Below are 15,856 nucleotides of genomic sequence, written 5' to 3'. Positions count from 1 at the left end.
AGGAGTGGAATGGACGACAGCAGTTTCGCCCTGCAGTGGCACTTCTACTGGTCACACAGGTGAGTGAGACTCACATCACCTCTTAAAGGGAACCTGTCACCTCTAATTGGCGGGATATGTAAATGCCTTTTTTCCGGTCAGATGGACGGCGTTTCGCCCCATCCGTCCCTGTTGTCTGCAATATTTTCATGAATTAGAGTACTTGTCCTCCATAGTTTGCGCATGCGCAATGCAATCTTCGCTTGTACACGTGCAGTATGCTTTGCCCAACTGCGGGCAAAGCCGGAAAGCATTACTGCGCATGCGCCGGCGCACTATGTCCCGGAACACAGCGAAATACTTCCGGGACATAGTGCGCGGTCGCATGCACAGTAATGCTTTCTGGCTTTGCCCAAGTTGGGCAAAGCATACTGCGCGTGCGAGAGCAAATATTGCATTGCGCACGCACTATGGAGGAAAAAGTACTCTAATTCACTAACATATTGTGGACAACAGGGATGGATGGGGTGGAGAAATGAAGATGAAACGCCCCCATCGGACCGGAAAAAAGGCATTTCCATATCCCGCCAATTTGAGATGACAGGTTCCCTTTAACAGAGGGATGGCAGCTAAACCCCATCCCCACTGCTTGAACACATGTGCAGCAGCTATACATAACAATTAAAATGCATTTAGAAAACAAATGAAAACAATACAAAAACACCATAAAACCGGCTTATTACAGGAAAATGGACATATCCAATCTTTCATTCTTGCGCTCGAGTGCGCATAATCCATATGGCCATTTGATGATTTTGTCCAGTATCTCAATGAGTCTAATCGATTGAATATGTCGTTCACATCGAGATATGGAGGCCTTGATTTGGATTTTTTAGATGTACAAATTAACATTATGGATGGTGCGATCTGTTCTAGAGTGTTTCGTAAACCGTCTGCTACGAATTCTGTCCTCCATTTTGATAGTTTCCATCCATCTCATGTAAAACGCTCCCTCCCTTATAGCCAATTATTAAGATTGAAGAAGATTAATAATACTCAGGAGAGCTGCACTCAGCAGGCAGAAGAGTTGTCTGACAGATTCCGTTGTAGGGGTTATCCCAATGAACTTTTGAATGAGGCTAACAATAGGGTTAATCAGGCAAAAGACAATAGTTGTGGTTCTGCCCACAAATGCGATAAGATTTGTTTTTTGTTTTAAATTCGGCCCTATGGACGTTATCATAAGGTCTGCTATTCGCAGGAATTGGCACATTCTAGAACGTGATAAAGATATTGCGGAGGTGGCAGCAAGGGGTCCCATTGTTTCTAATAGACGAAGTACCACTCTGAGTGACATAATAGTGAAAAAACGGATGGTGAAGCAACAAAGTAATATGTTAAGTAAAAGTGTTCCTCATGGTAATGTTAAGTGTGGACATTGTCCCATTTGTAATTACCATGATGTAAGTCAAACACTTTGCATTGGAGGTGTGTCTCATACTGTCAAAGATTTCATCACATGCAAAACGACCCATGTGGTTTATGTGGTTTTATGTCGTTGTAAGGCCTTCTATATTGGCAAGACCATTCACCCCTCTATGTGAGGTTCAGAGAGCATTACAACTCGATTGCTTCAGGCAAGGGGGGTTCCACTTTTGATTAAACATGTTAGGGAATTCCATGGAGGAAACCCAGAGGTGCTTTCTTTTGCTGGCTTAGAAAGGGTGTCTCTTCCAGTGCAAGGAGGAGATCTGCACAAGCTTCTACTAAAAAGAGGGGCCATATGGATTACTGGATATGGCCATTTTCCTGTAATAAGCCAGTTTTATTGTGTTTTTTATATTGTTTTCCTTTGTTTACTAAATGCATTCTAATTGTTATGTATAGCTGCTGCACATGTGTTCAAGCACCGGGGGTGGGGTTTAGCTGCCTTCCTCTGTTAAGAGGTGATGTCAGTCTCCATCACCTGTGTGACCAGTAGAAGCGCCACTGCAGCACGAAACGGCTGTCGTCCATTCCACTCCTGCTCCCACCCTCCCGACGCCGATGTTTTAAAGTATTGGAATAAAGAAGTTGTTTTTAACCGGTGAGTACCATCCGTTCCTTTCAATTTTTGTATCTATTGTGGCTATTTTCTTTGAAGTGGCATCCCGGCTGAAGGAGCACTTACTGCTGTATACTGTATACAGTACGCTTGCAGCATCAGTTCATGCAATTACCTGTGCACTGAGTGGGCTTCTCTGCTGTGCGGATTATCACTTTGTTGGAACTCCGTAAATACTGCTGTCAATCTTGGCAGCGCTAAGTGGTTAAATAGGTTAGAAGTCCCCCTACGACATTATTGACCCCCTTTGATCATAATCATGGGTGCCGATTCTCCAGTGGAACCACTCGCTTCTGTGGCACATGGAGTCCCTTTGGACTCTGGTTTCTGTTCTGGCGGTGTCCAATCATTTTTGGTGTCTTTTTACAACACAAAAGAAAAAAGACTAGACTAATGATGGTCTGCACACCCATGAATAATATGAAAAATCAGAATACTTATATTACACCTCAGAAAAGACAAACACAAAATAAAACCATTTAAAAAGGTACAGGACCAATGACCATCACCCCTATATCTCTCATGCATAGTGTAACAAAACCAAGGCATAAAATAAAGATGCAAATCAATATAAGTAATACTATTGGTTATACAAATACAAAATGTCTCTAGCTCATGGGCCTGATAAGTCAAATATCATGGTGATATACTAGAACAAGCACAATAATACAAAAGAGAGACTAAATAGTAGCACACAGTGCACTGCGATCATGCATAAACATTATGGTAACCCCATATGATAAGCATGGCTATATGGTGGATTGCAGTGTAATCTAAGCATGCTCAATACCTAGAGAACCTTAGCCCCAATATTCATATCACAGTGTAAACCTTTGATACAAACATAAACCCCATAAAGATATGTATCAAGATACCTATAGTGATCCAATAAGGAACAAGGGTAAACTGCCAATTATAATGAAAGGCGCACAAACCCACAAAGATGAGCGAGGTAGAAAAGAGTATATATGCCGAAGATAGAAAAATGCAGCACAAGCTGCTGGGGAATGCGGCAGGCTAAGGCACCCAGAGGAGACAAGAGACGAGGTAAGGGGTGAGGCGAGAGCCCCACGCATATCGCTGCGACTGCAGCTTTGTCAGAGGAAATCTCCTTGGCTTTAGATCAGAGATGTGATATAAGCAACGTGAAATTACAAAGGACTTTAAGATTATTGAGTAGATGGCAGTAATGAGTTCCAAAAAAGACACAAAAACAAGGATTGATTTGTTCGAAGAGGTAAGCGCATACTTGGACAAGCTGCGGTTGAAAGAGGACAAACTGGATGGTTTTACAATGGATAGTTCTCAAAATCTGACAAAAAAAAATGTTGGACTCTTGACACAGATGCAGGATAAAGTGACTCAAATGAACCCTTAACAGAAGTTGGCATGTTTACATTGCATTATACATAGTGATGAGCAAATATACTCGTTATTAGAGACTTCCCGAGAACGCTCGGGGGGTCCTCCGAGTATATTTTAGTGCTCGGAGATTTAGTTTTCTTCGCCGCAGCTGGATGATTTACATCTGTTAGCCAGCTTGATTTCATGTGGGGATTCCCTAGCAACCAGGCAACCCCCACATGTACTTAGCCTGGCTAATAGCTGTAAATCATTCAGCTGAGGCGATGAAAACTAATAAAAAAAATACTCGGAGGACCCCCTGAGCGTGCTCAGGAAATCTCAAGTAACGAGTATATTCGCTCATCACTAATTATACATTAGGAAGTGTTGGGTATGTAACTGCTAAAAATTATTAAGTTCATCAGATCAAGAGCACTGGATAACAGACAGTGCATTGCAGTTTTGGAAGAGAATGAGACTGAACATCGCGATGTAGGTGACCACACAGCTGTCAGATGGTTCAGCCTGTTCAAACTACAAAATAGAATAGAATACCAGTCCTGAGTACAAAGAGTCAAGAATTCCCTGAGTAGAAATGGAAATGGAGCTGTCATATTTATTTATTTATTTTACTCACTTATATAGCACCATTAATTCCACAGAGCTTTACAGACATTATCATCACAATCCTTATTGGGGCTCACAATCTAGATTTCATAGAGGAATTCCACACGAGGAGAGAACATACAAACTCCTTGTGGAGCACCCGCCGGGTCCATGGGGATACTCGGTACCAGGCCGGTTCTTAAAGGGCACTAGGGTTGAGCGAAACGGATCGAACAATTTCAAAAGTCGCTGACTTTTGGCGCAGTCGGGTTTCGTGAAACCCGACCCAATCCCAGCGTGGGATCGGCCATGCGGTCGGCAATCTTCGCGCCAACGTCGCGTTTCACATGACGCGTTCAGCGCCATTTCTCGGCCAATGAAGGTGGACGCAGAGTGTGGGCAGCGTGATGACATAGGTCCTGGTCCCCACCATCTTAGAGAAGGGCGTGGCAGTGATTGGCTTGCTTTCTGCGGCATCACAGGGGCTATCAAGGGGCGTGCATGCCGACCACCATCTTACTGCTGCCGATCTTACCATAGGGATTGGTTGCTGCAGCTTCGTCTGAAGCAGGGATATTGTTAGGGAGGGAAGATAAACCCCCAAACCGCTTGTGCTGTAGCGATGTCCACTGTCCAACACAACCCTTTCTTGGCAGGGACAGTGGAGGCTAGATTTCTGTGCATCAGCTCTGTAGCTTATAAGGCTCCCTGATAGCTGCATTGCTGTTTGTACGCCGCTGTGCAAACCAACTGCTTTTTTAAAAGCAAAAGTCATGCTGCTCCTTTCTGCACAGTTCTCTTGTTTCTTTGTCCACATTATTGTGTGCAGCAGTCCTTTTTATTGCTGCCGTTCTTGTCCTTTGATCATTGTAGGGAGATTGAAATTCTACTACAGCCCTTGTATTTTTAGTGGCATATCTGCCAGCCTCTTTCTGACACTCAAACTCTGTAGTGTAATACAGTGGGCCTGATTTTCCCAGCAGTCTCCCACACCTATAAAGGGAGATTTAAATTCACAACAAGTTTACGTACACCTTCTACCTGGTTTTTCAGTACCATATAACGGTTGTTAGCTTGGTAACATTTTTGAAAGAATGAGGAAGTCTGGTGGAAGAGGTCGTGGCCGTGGGCGGTCATTGCCAGCTGGTAATGATGATAGTGGTGGTGGTCGTGGAGCATCAGGTGGTCGTGGGAAAAGCAATATAGACCCTAAGTCTCGAGTTGTTGAGCCAGCGTCATCGTCTGGCTACACAAGGCCTCGAACGCTCCCTTTTCTGGGAGTAGGAAAACCGCTTTTAAAGCCGGAGCAGCAGGAAAATGTTTTGGCTTTCCTTGCTGACTCTGCCTCTAGTTCTTTCGCCTCCTCTTCGGAAAGTGTAAAAGCAGCGCATTGTCAGTGGATGCTCCCGGTCAGGAACAAGTCGCTTCCTTGTGTCCTTCAACCAGAACAACAGTGAAGGATGCGTCAGGCGACACAACAGGTTACTCCATGGAGCTCTTTACACATACCGTGCCTGGGTTAGAAAGGGAAATAGTTAACAGCCCACTAGAAGATGATTCGGACATGGAGTGCACTGATGCACAGCCACAGCAAGGTCATTATGCAGTTCCATTGACTCCGATCACAACATTGCCCTCGCAGTGTACTGAGCCAGAATCTGACCCTGATGAGACTTTGGTGCCCCGTCCCGAATGCTATAGCACCGGCTTACATGGTGACACAGAGGAAGGTGCACAGGACATAAAAGAGGAGGTGATAGAAGACCCAGTTGTTGACCCTGATTGGCAGCCATTGGGGGAACAGGGTGCCGCTGGCAGTAGCTCTGAAGCGGAGGAGGAGGAGCCGCAGCAGGCATCAACATCGCAACAGCTTTCATCTGGCAGGCCCGTATCTGACCAAAAACATGTGTCAAAACCAAAAACAGTTGTAGGACAGCGTGGCCATCCAGTTAAAGTAGCACAGTGTGCAATGCCTGAAAAGGTATTCAATAGTAGGAGGAGTGCAGTCTGGCATTTTTTTAACCAAGATCCGAATGATCTGTGCAAAGTGATCTGTAAGAAATGCTCAAGAACCTTTAGCAGAGTTCAGAATGTCAAAAGTTTAAATACAACTTGCATGCGTCGACATTTAACCACCATGCACTTGCAAGCCTGGACTAGCTACCAAACGTCCCGTAACATTGTTGAACCCACTCACAATGAGGCTAGTTAGCAACGCTACATTCCTTCCCTCACTATAAGCCCACTGGTTAGGACTAGTGTTGAGCGATACCGTCCGATACTTGAAAGTATCGGTATCGGAAAGTATCGGCCGATACCGGCAAAGTATCGGATCTAATCCGATACCGATACCCGATACCAATACAAGTCAATGGGACTCAAGTATCGGATGGTATCCCTGATGGTTCCCAGGGTCTGAAGGAGAGGAAACTCTCCTTCAGGCCCTGGGATCCATATTAATGTGTAAAAGAAAGAATTAAAATAAAAAATATTGCTATACTCACCTCTCCGACGCAGCCTGGACCTCACCGAGGGAACCGGCAGCCGCCTTTGCTTAAAATGCGCGTGTTTACTTCCTTCCGTGACGTCACGGCTTCTGATTGGTCGCGTGCCGCCCATGTGGCCACGATGCGACCAATCACAGCAAGACGTGACGTAATTTTCAGGTCCTGAATGCCTAATTCTAGGCATTCAGGATTTTAAAATTACGTTCCGGCTTGTGATTGGTCGCGTCGCGGTCACATGGGCGACGCGACCAATCAAAAGCCGTGACGTCACGGGAGGCAGGAAACGCGCGCATTTTAAAATTACGTCACGGCTTGTGATTGGTTGCGTGCCGCCCATGTGGCCGCGATGCGACCAATCACAGCAAGCCGTGACGTAATTTCAGGTCCTTTATAATAATAATAATATGCTTAATTCTGCATTCAGGACCTGAAAATTACGTCACGGCTTGCTGTGATTGGTCGCGTCGCGGTCACATGGGCGGCACGCAACCAATCACAAGCCGTGACGTAATTTTAAAATGCGCGCGTTTTCTGCCTCCCGTGACGTCACGGCTTGTGATTGGTCGCGTCGCCCATGTGACCGCGACGCGACCAATCACAAGCTGGAACGTAATTTTAAAATCCTGAATGCCTAGAATTAGGCATTCAGGACCTGAAAATTACGTCACGGCTTGCTGTGATTGGTCGCGTCGCGGCCACATGGGCGGCACACGACCAATCACAAGCCGTGACGTCACGGAAGGAAGTAAAGGCGCGCATTTTAAGCAAAGAACGCTGCCGGTTCCCTCGGTGAGGTCCAGGCTGCGTCGGAAAGGTGAGTATAGCAATATTTTTTATTTTAATTCTTTCTTTTACACATTAATGTTGTTTCGATACCGATACCACAAAAGTATCGGATCTCGGTATCGGAATTCCGATACCCGCAAGTATCGGCCGATACCCGATACTTGCGGTATCGGAATGCTCAACACTAGTTAGGACACCACCAGCAGCAAATATGGAGGTATCGTCGCAAGGCCAAAGCAGTCAGGGAATCAACAGGTTCTTGGTAGGAAACACTGTATGTAGGCCCACAGCAAGAATAACATCACCAACCCTCTCTCAGTCTACCATGTCCACCACCACCCCCGCTAGTTCCACCATATGCAGCTCTCCAGTCCAGCTTACCCTACAAGAGACTCTCGTTAGGAAAAGGAAGTACTCATCCTCTCATCCGCGTACACAGGGTTTGAACGCCCACATTGCTAGACTAATCTCGTTAGAGATGATGCCCTACCGGTTGGTTGAAAGCGAAGCTTTCAAAGCCCTGATAGCCTACGCAGTGCCACGCTATGACCTACCCAGTCGCCACTTCTTTGCGAGAAAAGCCATCCTAGCCCTCCACCAGCATGTCAAAGACCGCATTGTCCATGCACTCAGGCAATCTGTCAGTAGAAAGGTGCACCTCACAACAGATGCATTGACCGGTAGGCATGGCCAGGGACATTACGTGTCCATCACGGCACACTGGGTTAATGTGCTGGATGCAGGGTCCACAGGGGACAGCCATATTGGGACAGTTCTGCCTAGCCCACGGTCTAGGAAACAGTTTGCTGTAGGCGTTCACCACCCCTCCTCCTCCTCCTCCTCCTCCTCCTCCAGCAGAAGCGAGAGCTCGTCCACAGACCGCAGTCGCACGACCACTCCATCCGCAGCTGCCAGTGTTGCACACGAGGTGTCCCATTATGGAACAGCTAGTGGTAAGCGTCAGCAGGCTGTGTTGGAAATGAAGTGTTTGGGCGACAACAGACACACCGTGGAAGTTCTGGCCGAGTTCTTGTAGCAAGAAACTCAGTCATGGCTGGGCAGTGTACATCTTGAGGCAGGCAAGGTAGTCCGTGATAACGGAAGGAATTTTATGGCCGCCATAGCCCTTTCACAACTGAAACACATTCCTTGCCTGGCTCACACCTTGAACCTGGTGGTGCAGTGCTTCCTGAAAAGTTATCCGGGGTTACCCGCCCTTCTCCTGAAGGTGCGAAGACTTTGCTCGCACATCCGCCGTTCGCCCGTACACTCCAGCCGTATGCAGAACCATCAGCGATCTTTGAAGCTTCCCCAGCACCGCCTAATAATCGACGTTGCAACAAGGTGGAACTCCACACTGCACACGCTTCAGAGGCTGTGCGAACAGAGGCGTGCTGTTATGTATTTGTGGGAGGATACACATACACGGGCAGGCAGTTGGATGGCAGACATGGAGTTGTCAGGTGTGCAGTGGTCGAAGCTACAAGACCTGTGTCAAGTCCTTCAGTGTTTTGAGGAATGCACATGGCTGGTTAGTGTAGACGACGCCATCATAAGCATGAGCATCCCCCTAATGCGTCTGCTGATGCAAAGTTTGACGTGCATAAAGGAGCAGGCGTCTGCAGCTGAGGACGAGGGAAGCCTTGATGACAGTCAGCCATTGTCTGCTCAGGGAAGTCTCCTGGATGAGGTGGCAGACGAAGAGGAGGAGGATGATGGGGATGAATATTTATGGGAGGAGGAAGCTTCTCAGGGGGCAATAGAAACTGGTGGCGTTGCAAGGTCAGGTACAGGGTTTTTGAGGGAGACAAGTGATGTTGATTTGCCAGAAAGTGCTCCTCAACCCAGCACAAGCAGTGAATTGACACCTGGAACATTGGCCCACATGGCGGATTATGCCTTGCGTATCCTAAAAAGGGACCGCATTATCAAAATGATGACCGATGACGATTACTGGTTGGCCTGCCTCCTGGATCCATGCTATAAAGGGAAATTGCAAAATATCATGCCACATGAGAACCTTGAGCAAATATTGGCTACCAAACAAGCAACTCTTGTAGACCGCTTGGTTTAGGCATTCCCAGCACACAGCGGCGGTGACGGTTCTCACACTAGCTGCAGGGGGCCACATGGCAGATGTGTTAGAGGTGCACAAATCAGAAGTGGCGTTGGACAGAGGGGTTTTATGACCAGGTTGTGGAGTGATTTTGCAATGACCGCAGACACGACAGGTACTGCAGCATCAATTCAAAGTGACAGGAGACAACATTTGTCCAGTATGGTTACTAACTATTTTTCCTGCCATATCGATGTTCTCCCTCACACATCATTTCCATTTGAATACTGGGCATCCAAAATAGACACGTGGCCTGAGTTGGCAGAATATGCTTTACAGGAGCTTGCTTGCCCAGCTGCTAGTGTGCTATCAGAAAGAGTATTCAGTGCTGCTGGTTCAATACTGACCGAATAAAGGACTCATCTGGCTACCCAAAATGTTGATGATCTAACCTTCATTAAAATGAACCAATCATGGATTTCTAATTATTTTGCCCCACCTTTCCCTGCTGACACCTAGCTTTCCTGTAAAAAGGTCTTGCTTTTGGACTCGTCTTACTGACTGCTCCAATTTCTCCATTTGCAGCTGCTGTATGTCCACCATAGGCCGTGGTCACCACTTGGCGCAAGCACCCGTGCGAGTGCCGTTTGGCTGAACAAGTAGGTGTGCCCACTCTTGGGCGACGGCACTGGCACAGGGTCCCTCATAGTACAATGAAGTGTCTCTGGCCGTGACCAACGTCAGACACACCGTCGTAACATGAGGGGCCCTGGGCCAGTACCGCTGCCCACGAGAGAGTGTTTCCCCCCCCAGCTCAAACAGTGCTCTACCACTTGCAAAATTACCTCTCACTGCTCCACCACTGTTTAGTCTGTGCTGTTAAATCCTTCAATGGCACTGCCAATACCAATTTGTTGACATGATTGATGCTAGTAAAAATATTCAGGGGCCCTGTCCTACATTTACACCAGTTAATACTTTGCGCCAACTACCACTGTCTGCAAGTCAGCAGAGGAGGCCACCCCTGTACCTAGGTATGCCACCTGTTTATTTGTGATTTTTTTTTATTTTTTTTTTTGCCAGACATTAACCTCACTTTATTATTTTGGCCTACTAACTGTGTCAGACACTCCTTACAGTTGTCCTCCACTGAACAAAGCTAGGCTGCCTACGTACTCCTTTAACCTATTTTTAACTGCATTTTGCCTATTACTTTTTTGGCCCTACTAACTGTGTCTGCCCCTCGGTGCAATCGTCCTCCGCTGACCACACCAATGCTGCCTGTGTACCCCTGTAACCTTTTTTAAACTGCATTGAGCCAACTTTTTGGTTTAAGGCCTACTACCTGTGTCTGTCTGCGCCACTCAATACAGCTGTCCTCCTCTGAAAAAAGCTGAGCTTCAATTGTCAGGTTTTTAACCTATAGGAATTTGAAAACTGCATTGGGGCTTCTAGTTGGGTTGGGCCTACTAACGGTGTCTCCCGCTCCTTGGTGTTGTCCTCCACTGAACAAAGCTGAGCTTCAATCTTCAGGCTTTCAGCCTATATCAGATTTTAAACTGCATTTGGCCTACTAGTTTGGTTGGGGCCTACTAACGGTGTCTGTCGCTCCTTGGTGTTCTCCTGGTTTTTTTCCAGAGCTTCAATCTTCAGGCTTTCGGCCTATATCAGATTTTAAAATGCATTTGGCCTACTAGTTTTGTTGGGGCCTACTAACGGTGTCTGCCGCTCCTTGCTTCTCTCCTCCACTGAATATAGCTGAGCTTCAATCTTCAGGCTTTCGGACTATATCAGATTTTAAACTGCATTTGGCCTACTAGTTTGGTTGGGGCCTACTAACGGTGTCTGCCACTCCTTGCTTGTCTCCTCCACTGAATATAGCTGAGCTTCAATCTTCAGGCTTTCGGCCTATATTTTTAATACGAAACTGCATTTGGGATACTAGTTTGGTTGGGCCTACTAACGGTGTCTGGCGCTCCTTGGTGTTCTCCTCCACTGAACAAAGCAGTGCCGCCTTTTTACTCCTGTTACCAATTTTGAACTTTATTTGGCCCACTTTATTATTTGGGCCTACTAACTGTGTCTGCCTCTTATTACAGTTGTCCTCCACTGAACAAAGCAATGGTTAGTCCTGTTACCAATTTTGAACTGCATTTTGCCCACTTTATTATTTGGGCCTATATCTGTGTTTCCTCCTCATCCTGCCCATTGCCCAGCCAGTGCTACATGAGTCTGCTGGTACATTGACCCAGACCGCTACATTCCCCTTGCACTCTACACAGCCAGAATCTGACCCTGCTGAAATTCAGGTTCCCCTTCCCGCATACTATACGGGGACAAAGAGGAAGGCGCAGATGAAAGTGCAGGTTCCTTCATCAGGTGGGGAGGGCATACTCGTTGGCGATGTCACTGTCACAGGGCCCCTCATAGTACGCAAAAGTGTCTCTGCCAGTGGGAGGCACCCCCGCCGTCAAACACTACGCCGTACTTTGAGGGGCACTGTGCCAGTGCCAATGCCAATGAGTGTGCCCCCCCCCGCTTGCTCAGGATCACAGCACTTGCAAAGTTGAAATACTGACCTCTCCCTGCTCCACCGCGGTGATGTAGTCCGCCTTTCCTGGGCCCACGGATAACTTGAGCCAGCCCTACCCCCCTCAACTTTAGCCAAATGACCCCCAATTTTCAATGCCTAACTATTATTATAAGGTAAATTAAGATTCACAAACTTAAGTGACACAAATTGCTGTTTTTGAGATTAAAATGGGCACTGTAGGTGTTTTCCTGTCCTCCACTCACTGCCGACTTTGCTCCCCATTGACTTACATTGGGTTTCGTGTTTCGGTCGATCCCCGACTTTGCGCGATAATCGGCCGATTTCACTTGATTCGACTTTTGACAAAGTCGGGTTTCGCGAAACCCGCCTCGATCCTAAAAAAGTCAGTCGCTCAACCCTAAAGGACACGTGTCACATCAGCAGTGACCAAGTCCGTGGCCCTGGGCGACCAATAAAAGGGGATTAAAGATTATGGGATAAATGTTAATGACGTCACCTGTGGTACTCGGCAAATATAAGATGTTAGCCGACACTGCTTGAAGAGACCACTGGGGCAGATGGTGATGCAGCAGAGTTGGTACAGCTCTCCACAGGCAGAGCTTTAGTCCCAGGGCACTTAGATTGTAAAATGGTGGTAATGGCAGTTGTGGTGATTGTAGTGCAGGGTGGATGGCTCAGTAAATAAGTGTGAGGACACAGCAAGGTGCAGTTTCCAAAGCTTTACTCACAGTTCTTAGTTGCCCCAGCAGGAGTGATCCAGCCAACTCTCAAGCAATTTAGGTGCACTTTCCAGAACCCTCTTTCATATGTCCTTTCCTGGCCATCTCTCTGCGCTGGCTTTGCCTCTCCTACCCTGCGCCTGCCACACAGTGTCCCAAGCCAGCAGCTGCTGATCTTGTCAGGCGGTGTACACCAAATCCCCCTGGATCCTATATGGCTGCCTTTTCAGCGAATGTGTGCAGATGTGGCTGTGCTTCTTGCAAAAACCACAGCCTCCTGTTATCTAATTTCTCCACTAGAATGGGGCTGGTCCCCTGACTGCGACCTGGTCCCTCCAACTGACTATGGTCAGTGTGAATGCGAGCATCATGTTTGGATTTTTCACTACCAGTGCCTCTAGGACCCCTTCCTTCTCTTCTTTCTTTAGCATAACTTTCCTTCAGCTCCCTCTCTCTCTGGGAACTCCTTTCTGTCTGTTTCAGTCTGTCTGAAAGGACTTGCAGACCCTCATGTCTGCTCAGTTCCACTCCTGTCACCAACTTCTAGATCTTTCCTGACTCTTGCTGCCTGAAGCTCCCCCCCTACTCTACCTACCCCACCCGCTCATCCAACACCCTTTCCTATCCAGCCTGGGATTAGGCCATCCTCCCTTAGGGTATGTCCAGGTGCCCTGACTGAATTGTCTAGTGTTGGATACAGGTGTAGGGTTCTGTACCATGCCCCCTCCTTACCTGAGAGTGGAATACAACACCTCTGGGTGAGGTGCAGTACTCTGTGGTGACTGGATCCCAGGGGTGCCACACTTCTAGATATTGTCCTTGGTAGGAATCGAACCCAGGACCCCAACACTGCAAGGCTGCAGTGCTAACCACTTAATCACTGTGCTGCCCGAAGATGCCAGGTGCTGACTGGATTGCAGATTTTGGATTTGCTGTTGATGTAACTACACTAAGGAATGAAATAAATACCAAACTACAATGCAAGGGCCTTTTTGCATATGAAATGTATAGTTTGGAGAAGGCTTTCATAAGAAAGTTGACGTTTCTATCAAAACTGTTATGACCCCAGTGGACAGGGTCTCAGAGGAACGTGTAAGTCTGCAAGATACAAAAATCCAGCTCATAGGGCTGTGGTAACTGGGTTGACCAAATAGCTACTCCTAACGCCAACACTAGAAGTAGCCGGGGATCATGCCTACGGTGATCGCTAGATGACTCGCGCCAGCCGGAGAATCTAACTACCCCTAGGAGAAGAAAACAAAGACCTCTCTTGCCTCCAGAGAAAGGGACCCCAAAGCAAGATACAAGCCCCCCCACAAATAATAACTGTGAGGTAAGAGGAAATGACAAACACAGAAATGAACCAGGTTCAGCAAAGAGAGGCCAGCTTACTAATAGCAGAATATAGCAAGATAACTTATCTGGTCAACAAAAACCCTATAAAAATCCACGCTGGAGATTCAAGAACCCCCGAACCGTCTAACGGTCCGGGGGGAGAACACCAGCCCCCTAGAGCTTCAGCAAAGGTCAGGATACAGATAGGAACAAGCTGGACAAAAATACCAAACAAAACAAAGCAAAAAGCAAAGAAGAAGACTTAGCTTGAAAAACAGGAACCAGGATCAGAGGACAAGAGCACAACAGATTAGCTCTGATTTCAACGATGCCAGGCATTGAACTGAAGGTCCAGGGAGCTTATATAGCAACGCCCCTGAACTAACGGCCCAGGTGAGGATATAGGAAAAGACAGACGCTCCAGAGTCAAATCACTAATGACCACTAGAGGGAGCAAAAAGCAAAATCACAACAGTACCCCCCCCTTAGTGAGGGGTCACCGAACCCTCACCACGACCACCAGGGCGATCAGGATGAGCGGCATGAAAGGCACGAACTAAATCGGCCGCATGAACATCAGAGGCGACCACCCAGGAATTATCTTCCTGACCATAGCCCTTCCACTTGACCAGGTACTGAAGCCTCCGCCTGGAGAGACGAGAATCCAAGATCTTCTCCACCACGTACTCCAACTCGCCCTCAACCAACACCGGAGCAGGAGGCTCAGCAGAAGGAACCACAGGCACAACGTACCGCCGCAACAAGGACCTATGAAACACGTTGTGGATAGCAAACGACACAGGTAGATCCAGGCGAAAGGATACAGGATTAAGAATTTCCAATATCTTGTAAGGACCAATAAAACGAGGTTTAAATTTGGGAGAGGAAACCTTCATAGGAACAAAGCGGGAAGAAAGCCACACCAAATCCCCAACACGTAGTCGGGGACCCACACCGCGGCGGCGGTTGGCAAAGCGCTGAGCCCTCTCCTGTGACAACTTCAAGTTGTCCACCACAAGATTCCAGATCCGCTGCAACCTATCCACCACAGAATCCACCCCAGGGCAGTCAGAAGGTTCCACATGACCCGAAGAAAAACGAGGGTGGAAACCAGAGTTGCAGAAAAACGGCGAAACCAAGGTGGCGGAACTAGCCCGATTATTAAGGGCAAACTCAGCTAACGGCAAGAAGGTCACCCAATCGTCCTGATCAGCAGAGACAAAACACCTCAAATAAGCCTCCAAAGTCTGATTAGTTCGCTCCGTCTGTCCATTAGTCTGAGGATGGAAAGCAGACGAAAACGACAAGTCAATGCCCATCTTACTACAAAAGGATCGCCAGAATCTGGAAACGAACTGGGATCCTCTGTCTGACACAATATTCTCAGGGATGCCGTGCAAACGAACCACGTTCTGGAAAAACACAGGAACCAGATCGGAAGAGGAAGGCAGTTTAGGCAAAGGAACCAAATGGACCATCTTGGAGAAGCGATCACATATCACCCAGATAACAGACATGCCCTGAGACACCGGAAGATCAGAAATGAAATCCATGGAGATATGTGTCCAAGGTCTCTTAGGGACAGGCAAGGGCAAGAGCAACCCGCTGGCACGAGAACAGCAAGGCTTAGCTCGAGCACAAGTCCCACAGGACTGTACCAATGACCGCACATCCCTAGACAAGGAAGGCCACCAAAAGGATCTGGCCACCAGATCTCTGGTGCCAAAAATTCCTGGGTGACCTGCCAACACCGAGGAATGAACCTCGGAAATGACTCTGCTGGTCCACTTATCAGGCACAAACAGTCTGTCAGGTGGACAAGAATCAGGCCTATCAGCCTGAAATCTCTGCAACACACGTCGCAGA

Source organism: Ranitomeya variabilis, chromosome 2 (genome assembly GCF_051348905.1).
Source record: "Ranitomeya variabilis isolate aRanVar5 chromosome 2, aRanVar5.hap1, whole genome shotgun sequence".
In the NCBI taxonomy this organism is placed as follows: Eukaryota; Metazoa; Chordata; class Amphibia; order Anura; family Dendrobatidae; genus Ranitomeya; species Ranitomeya variabilis.
The sequence above is the reverse complement of the archived record's forward strand: the minus strand, read 5'-3'. Positions refer to the sequence as shown.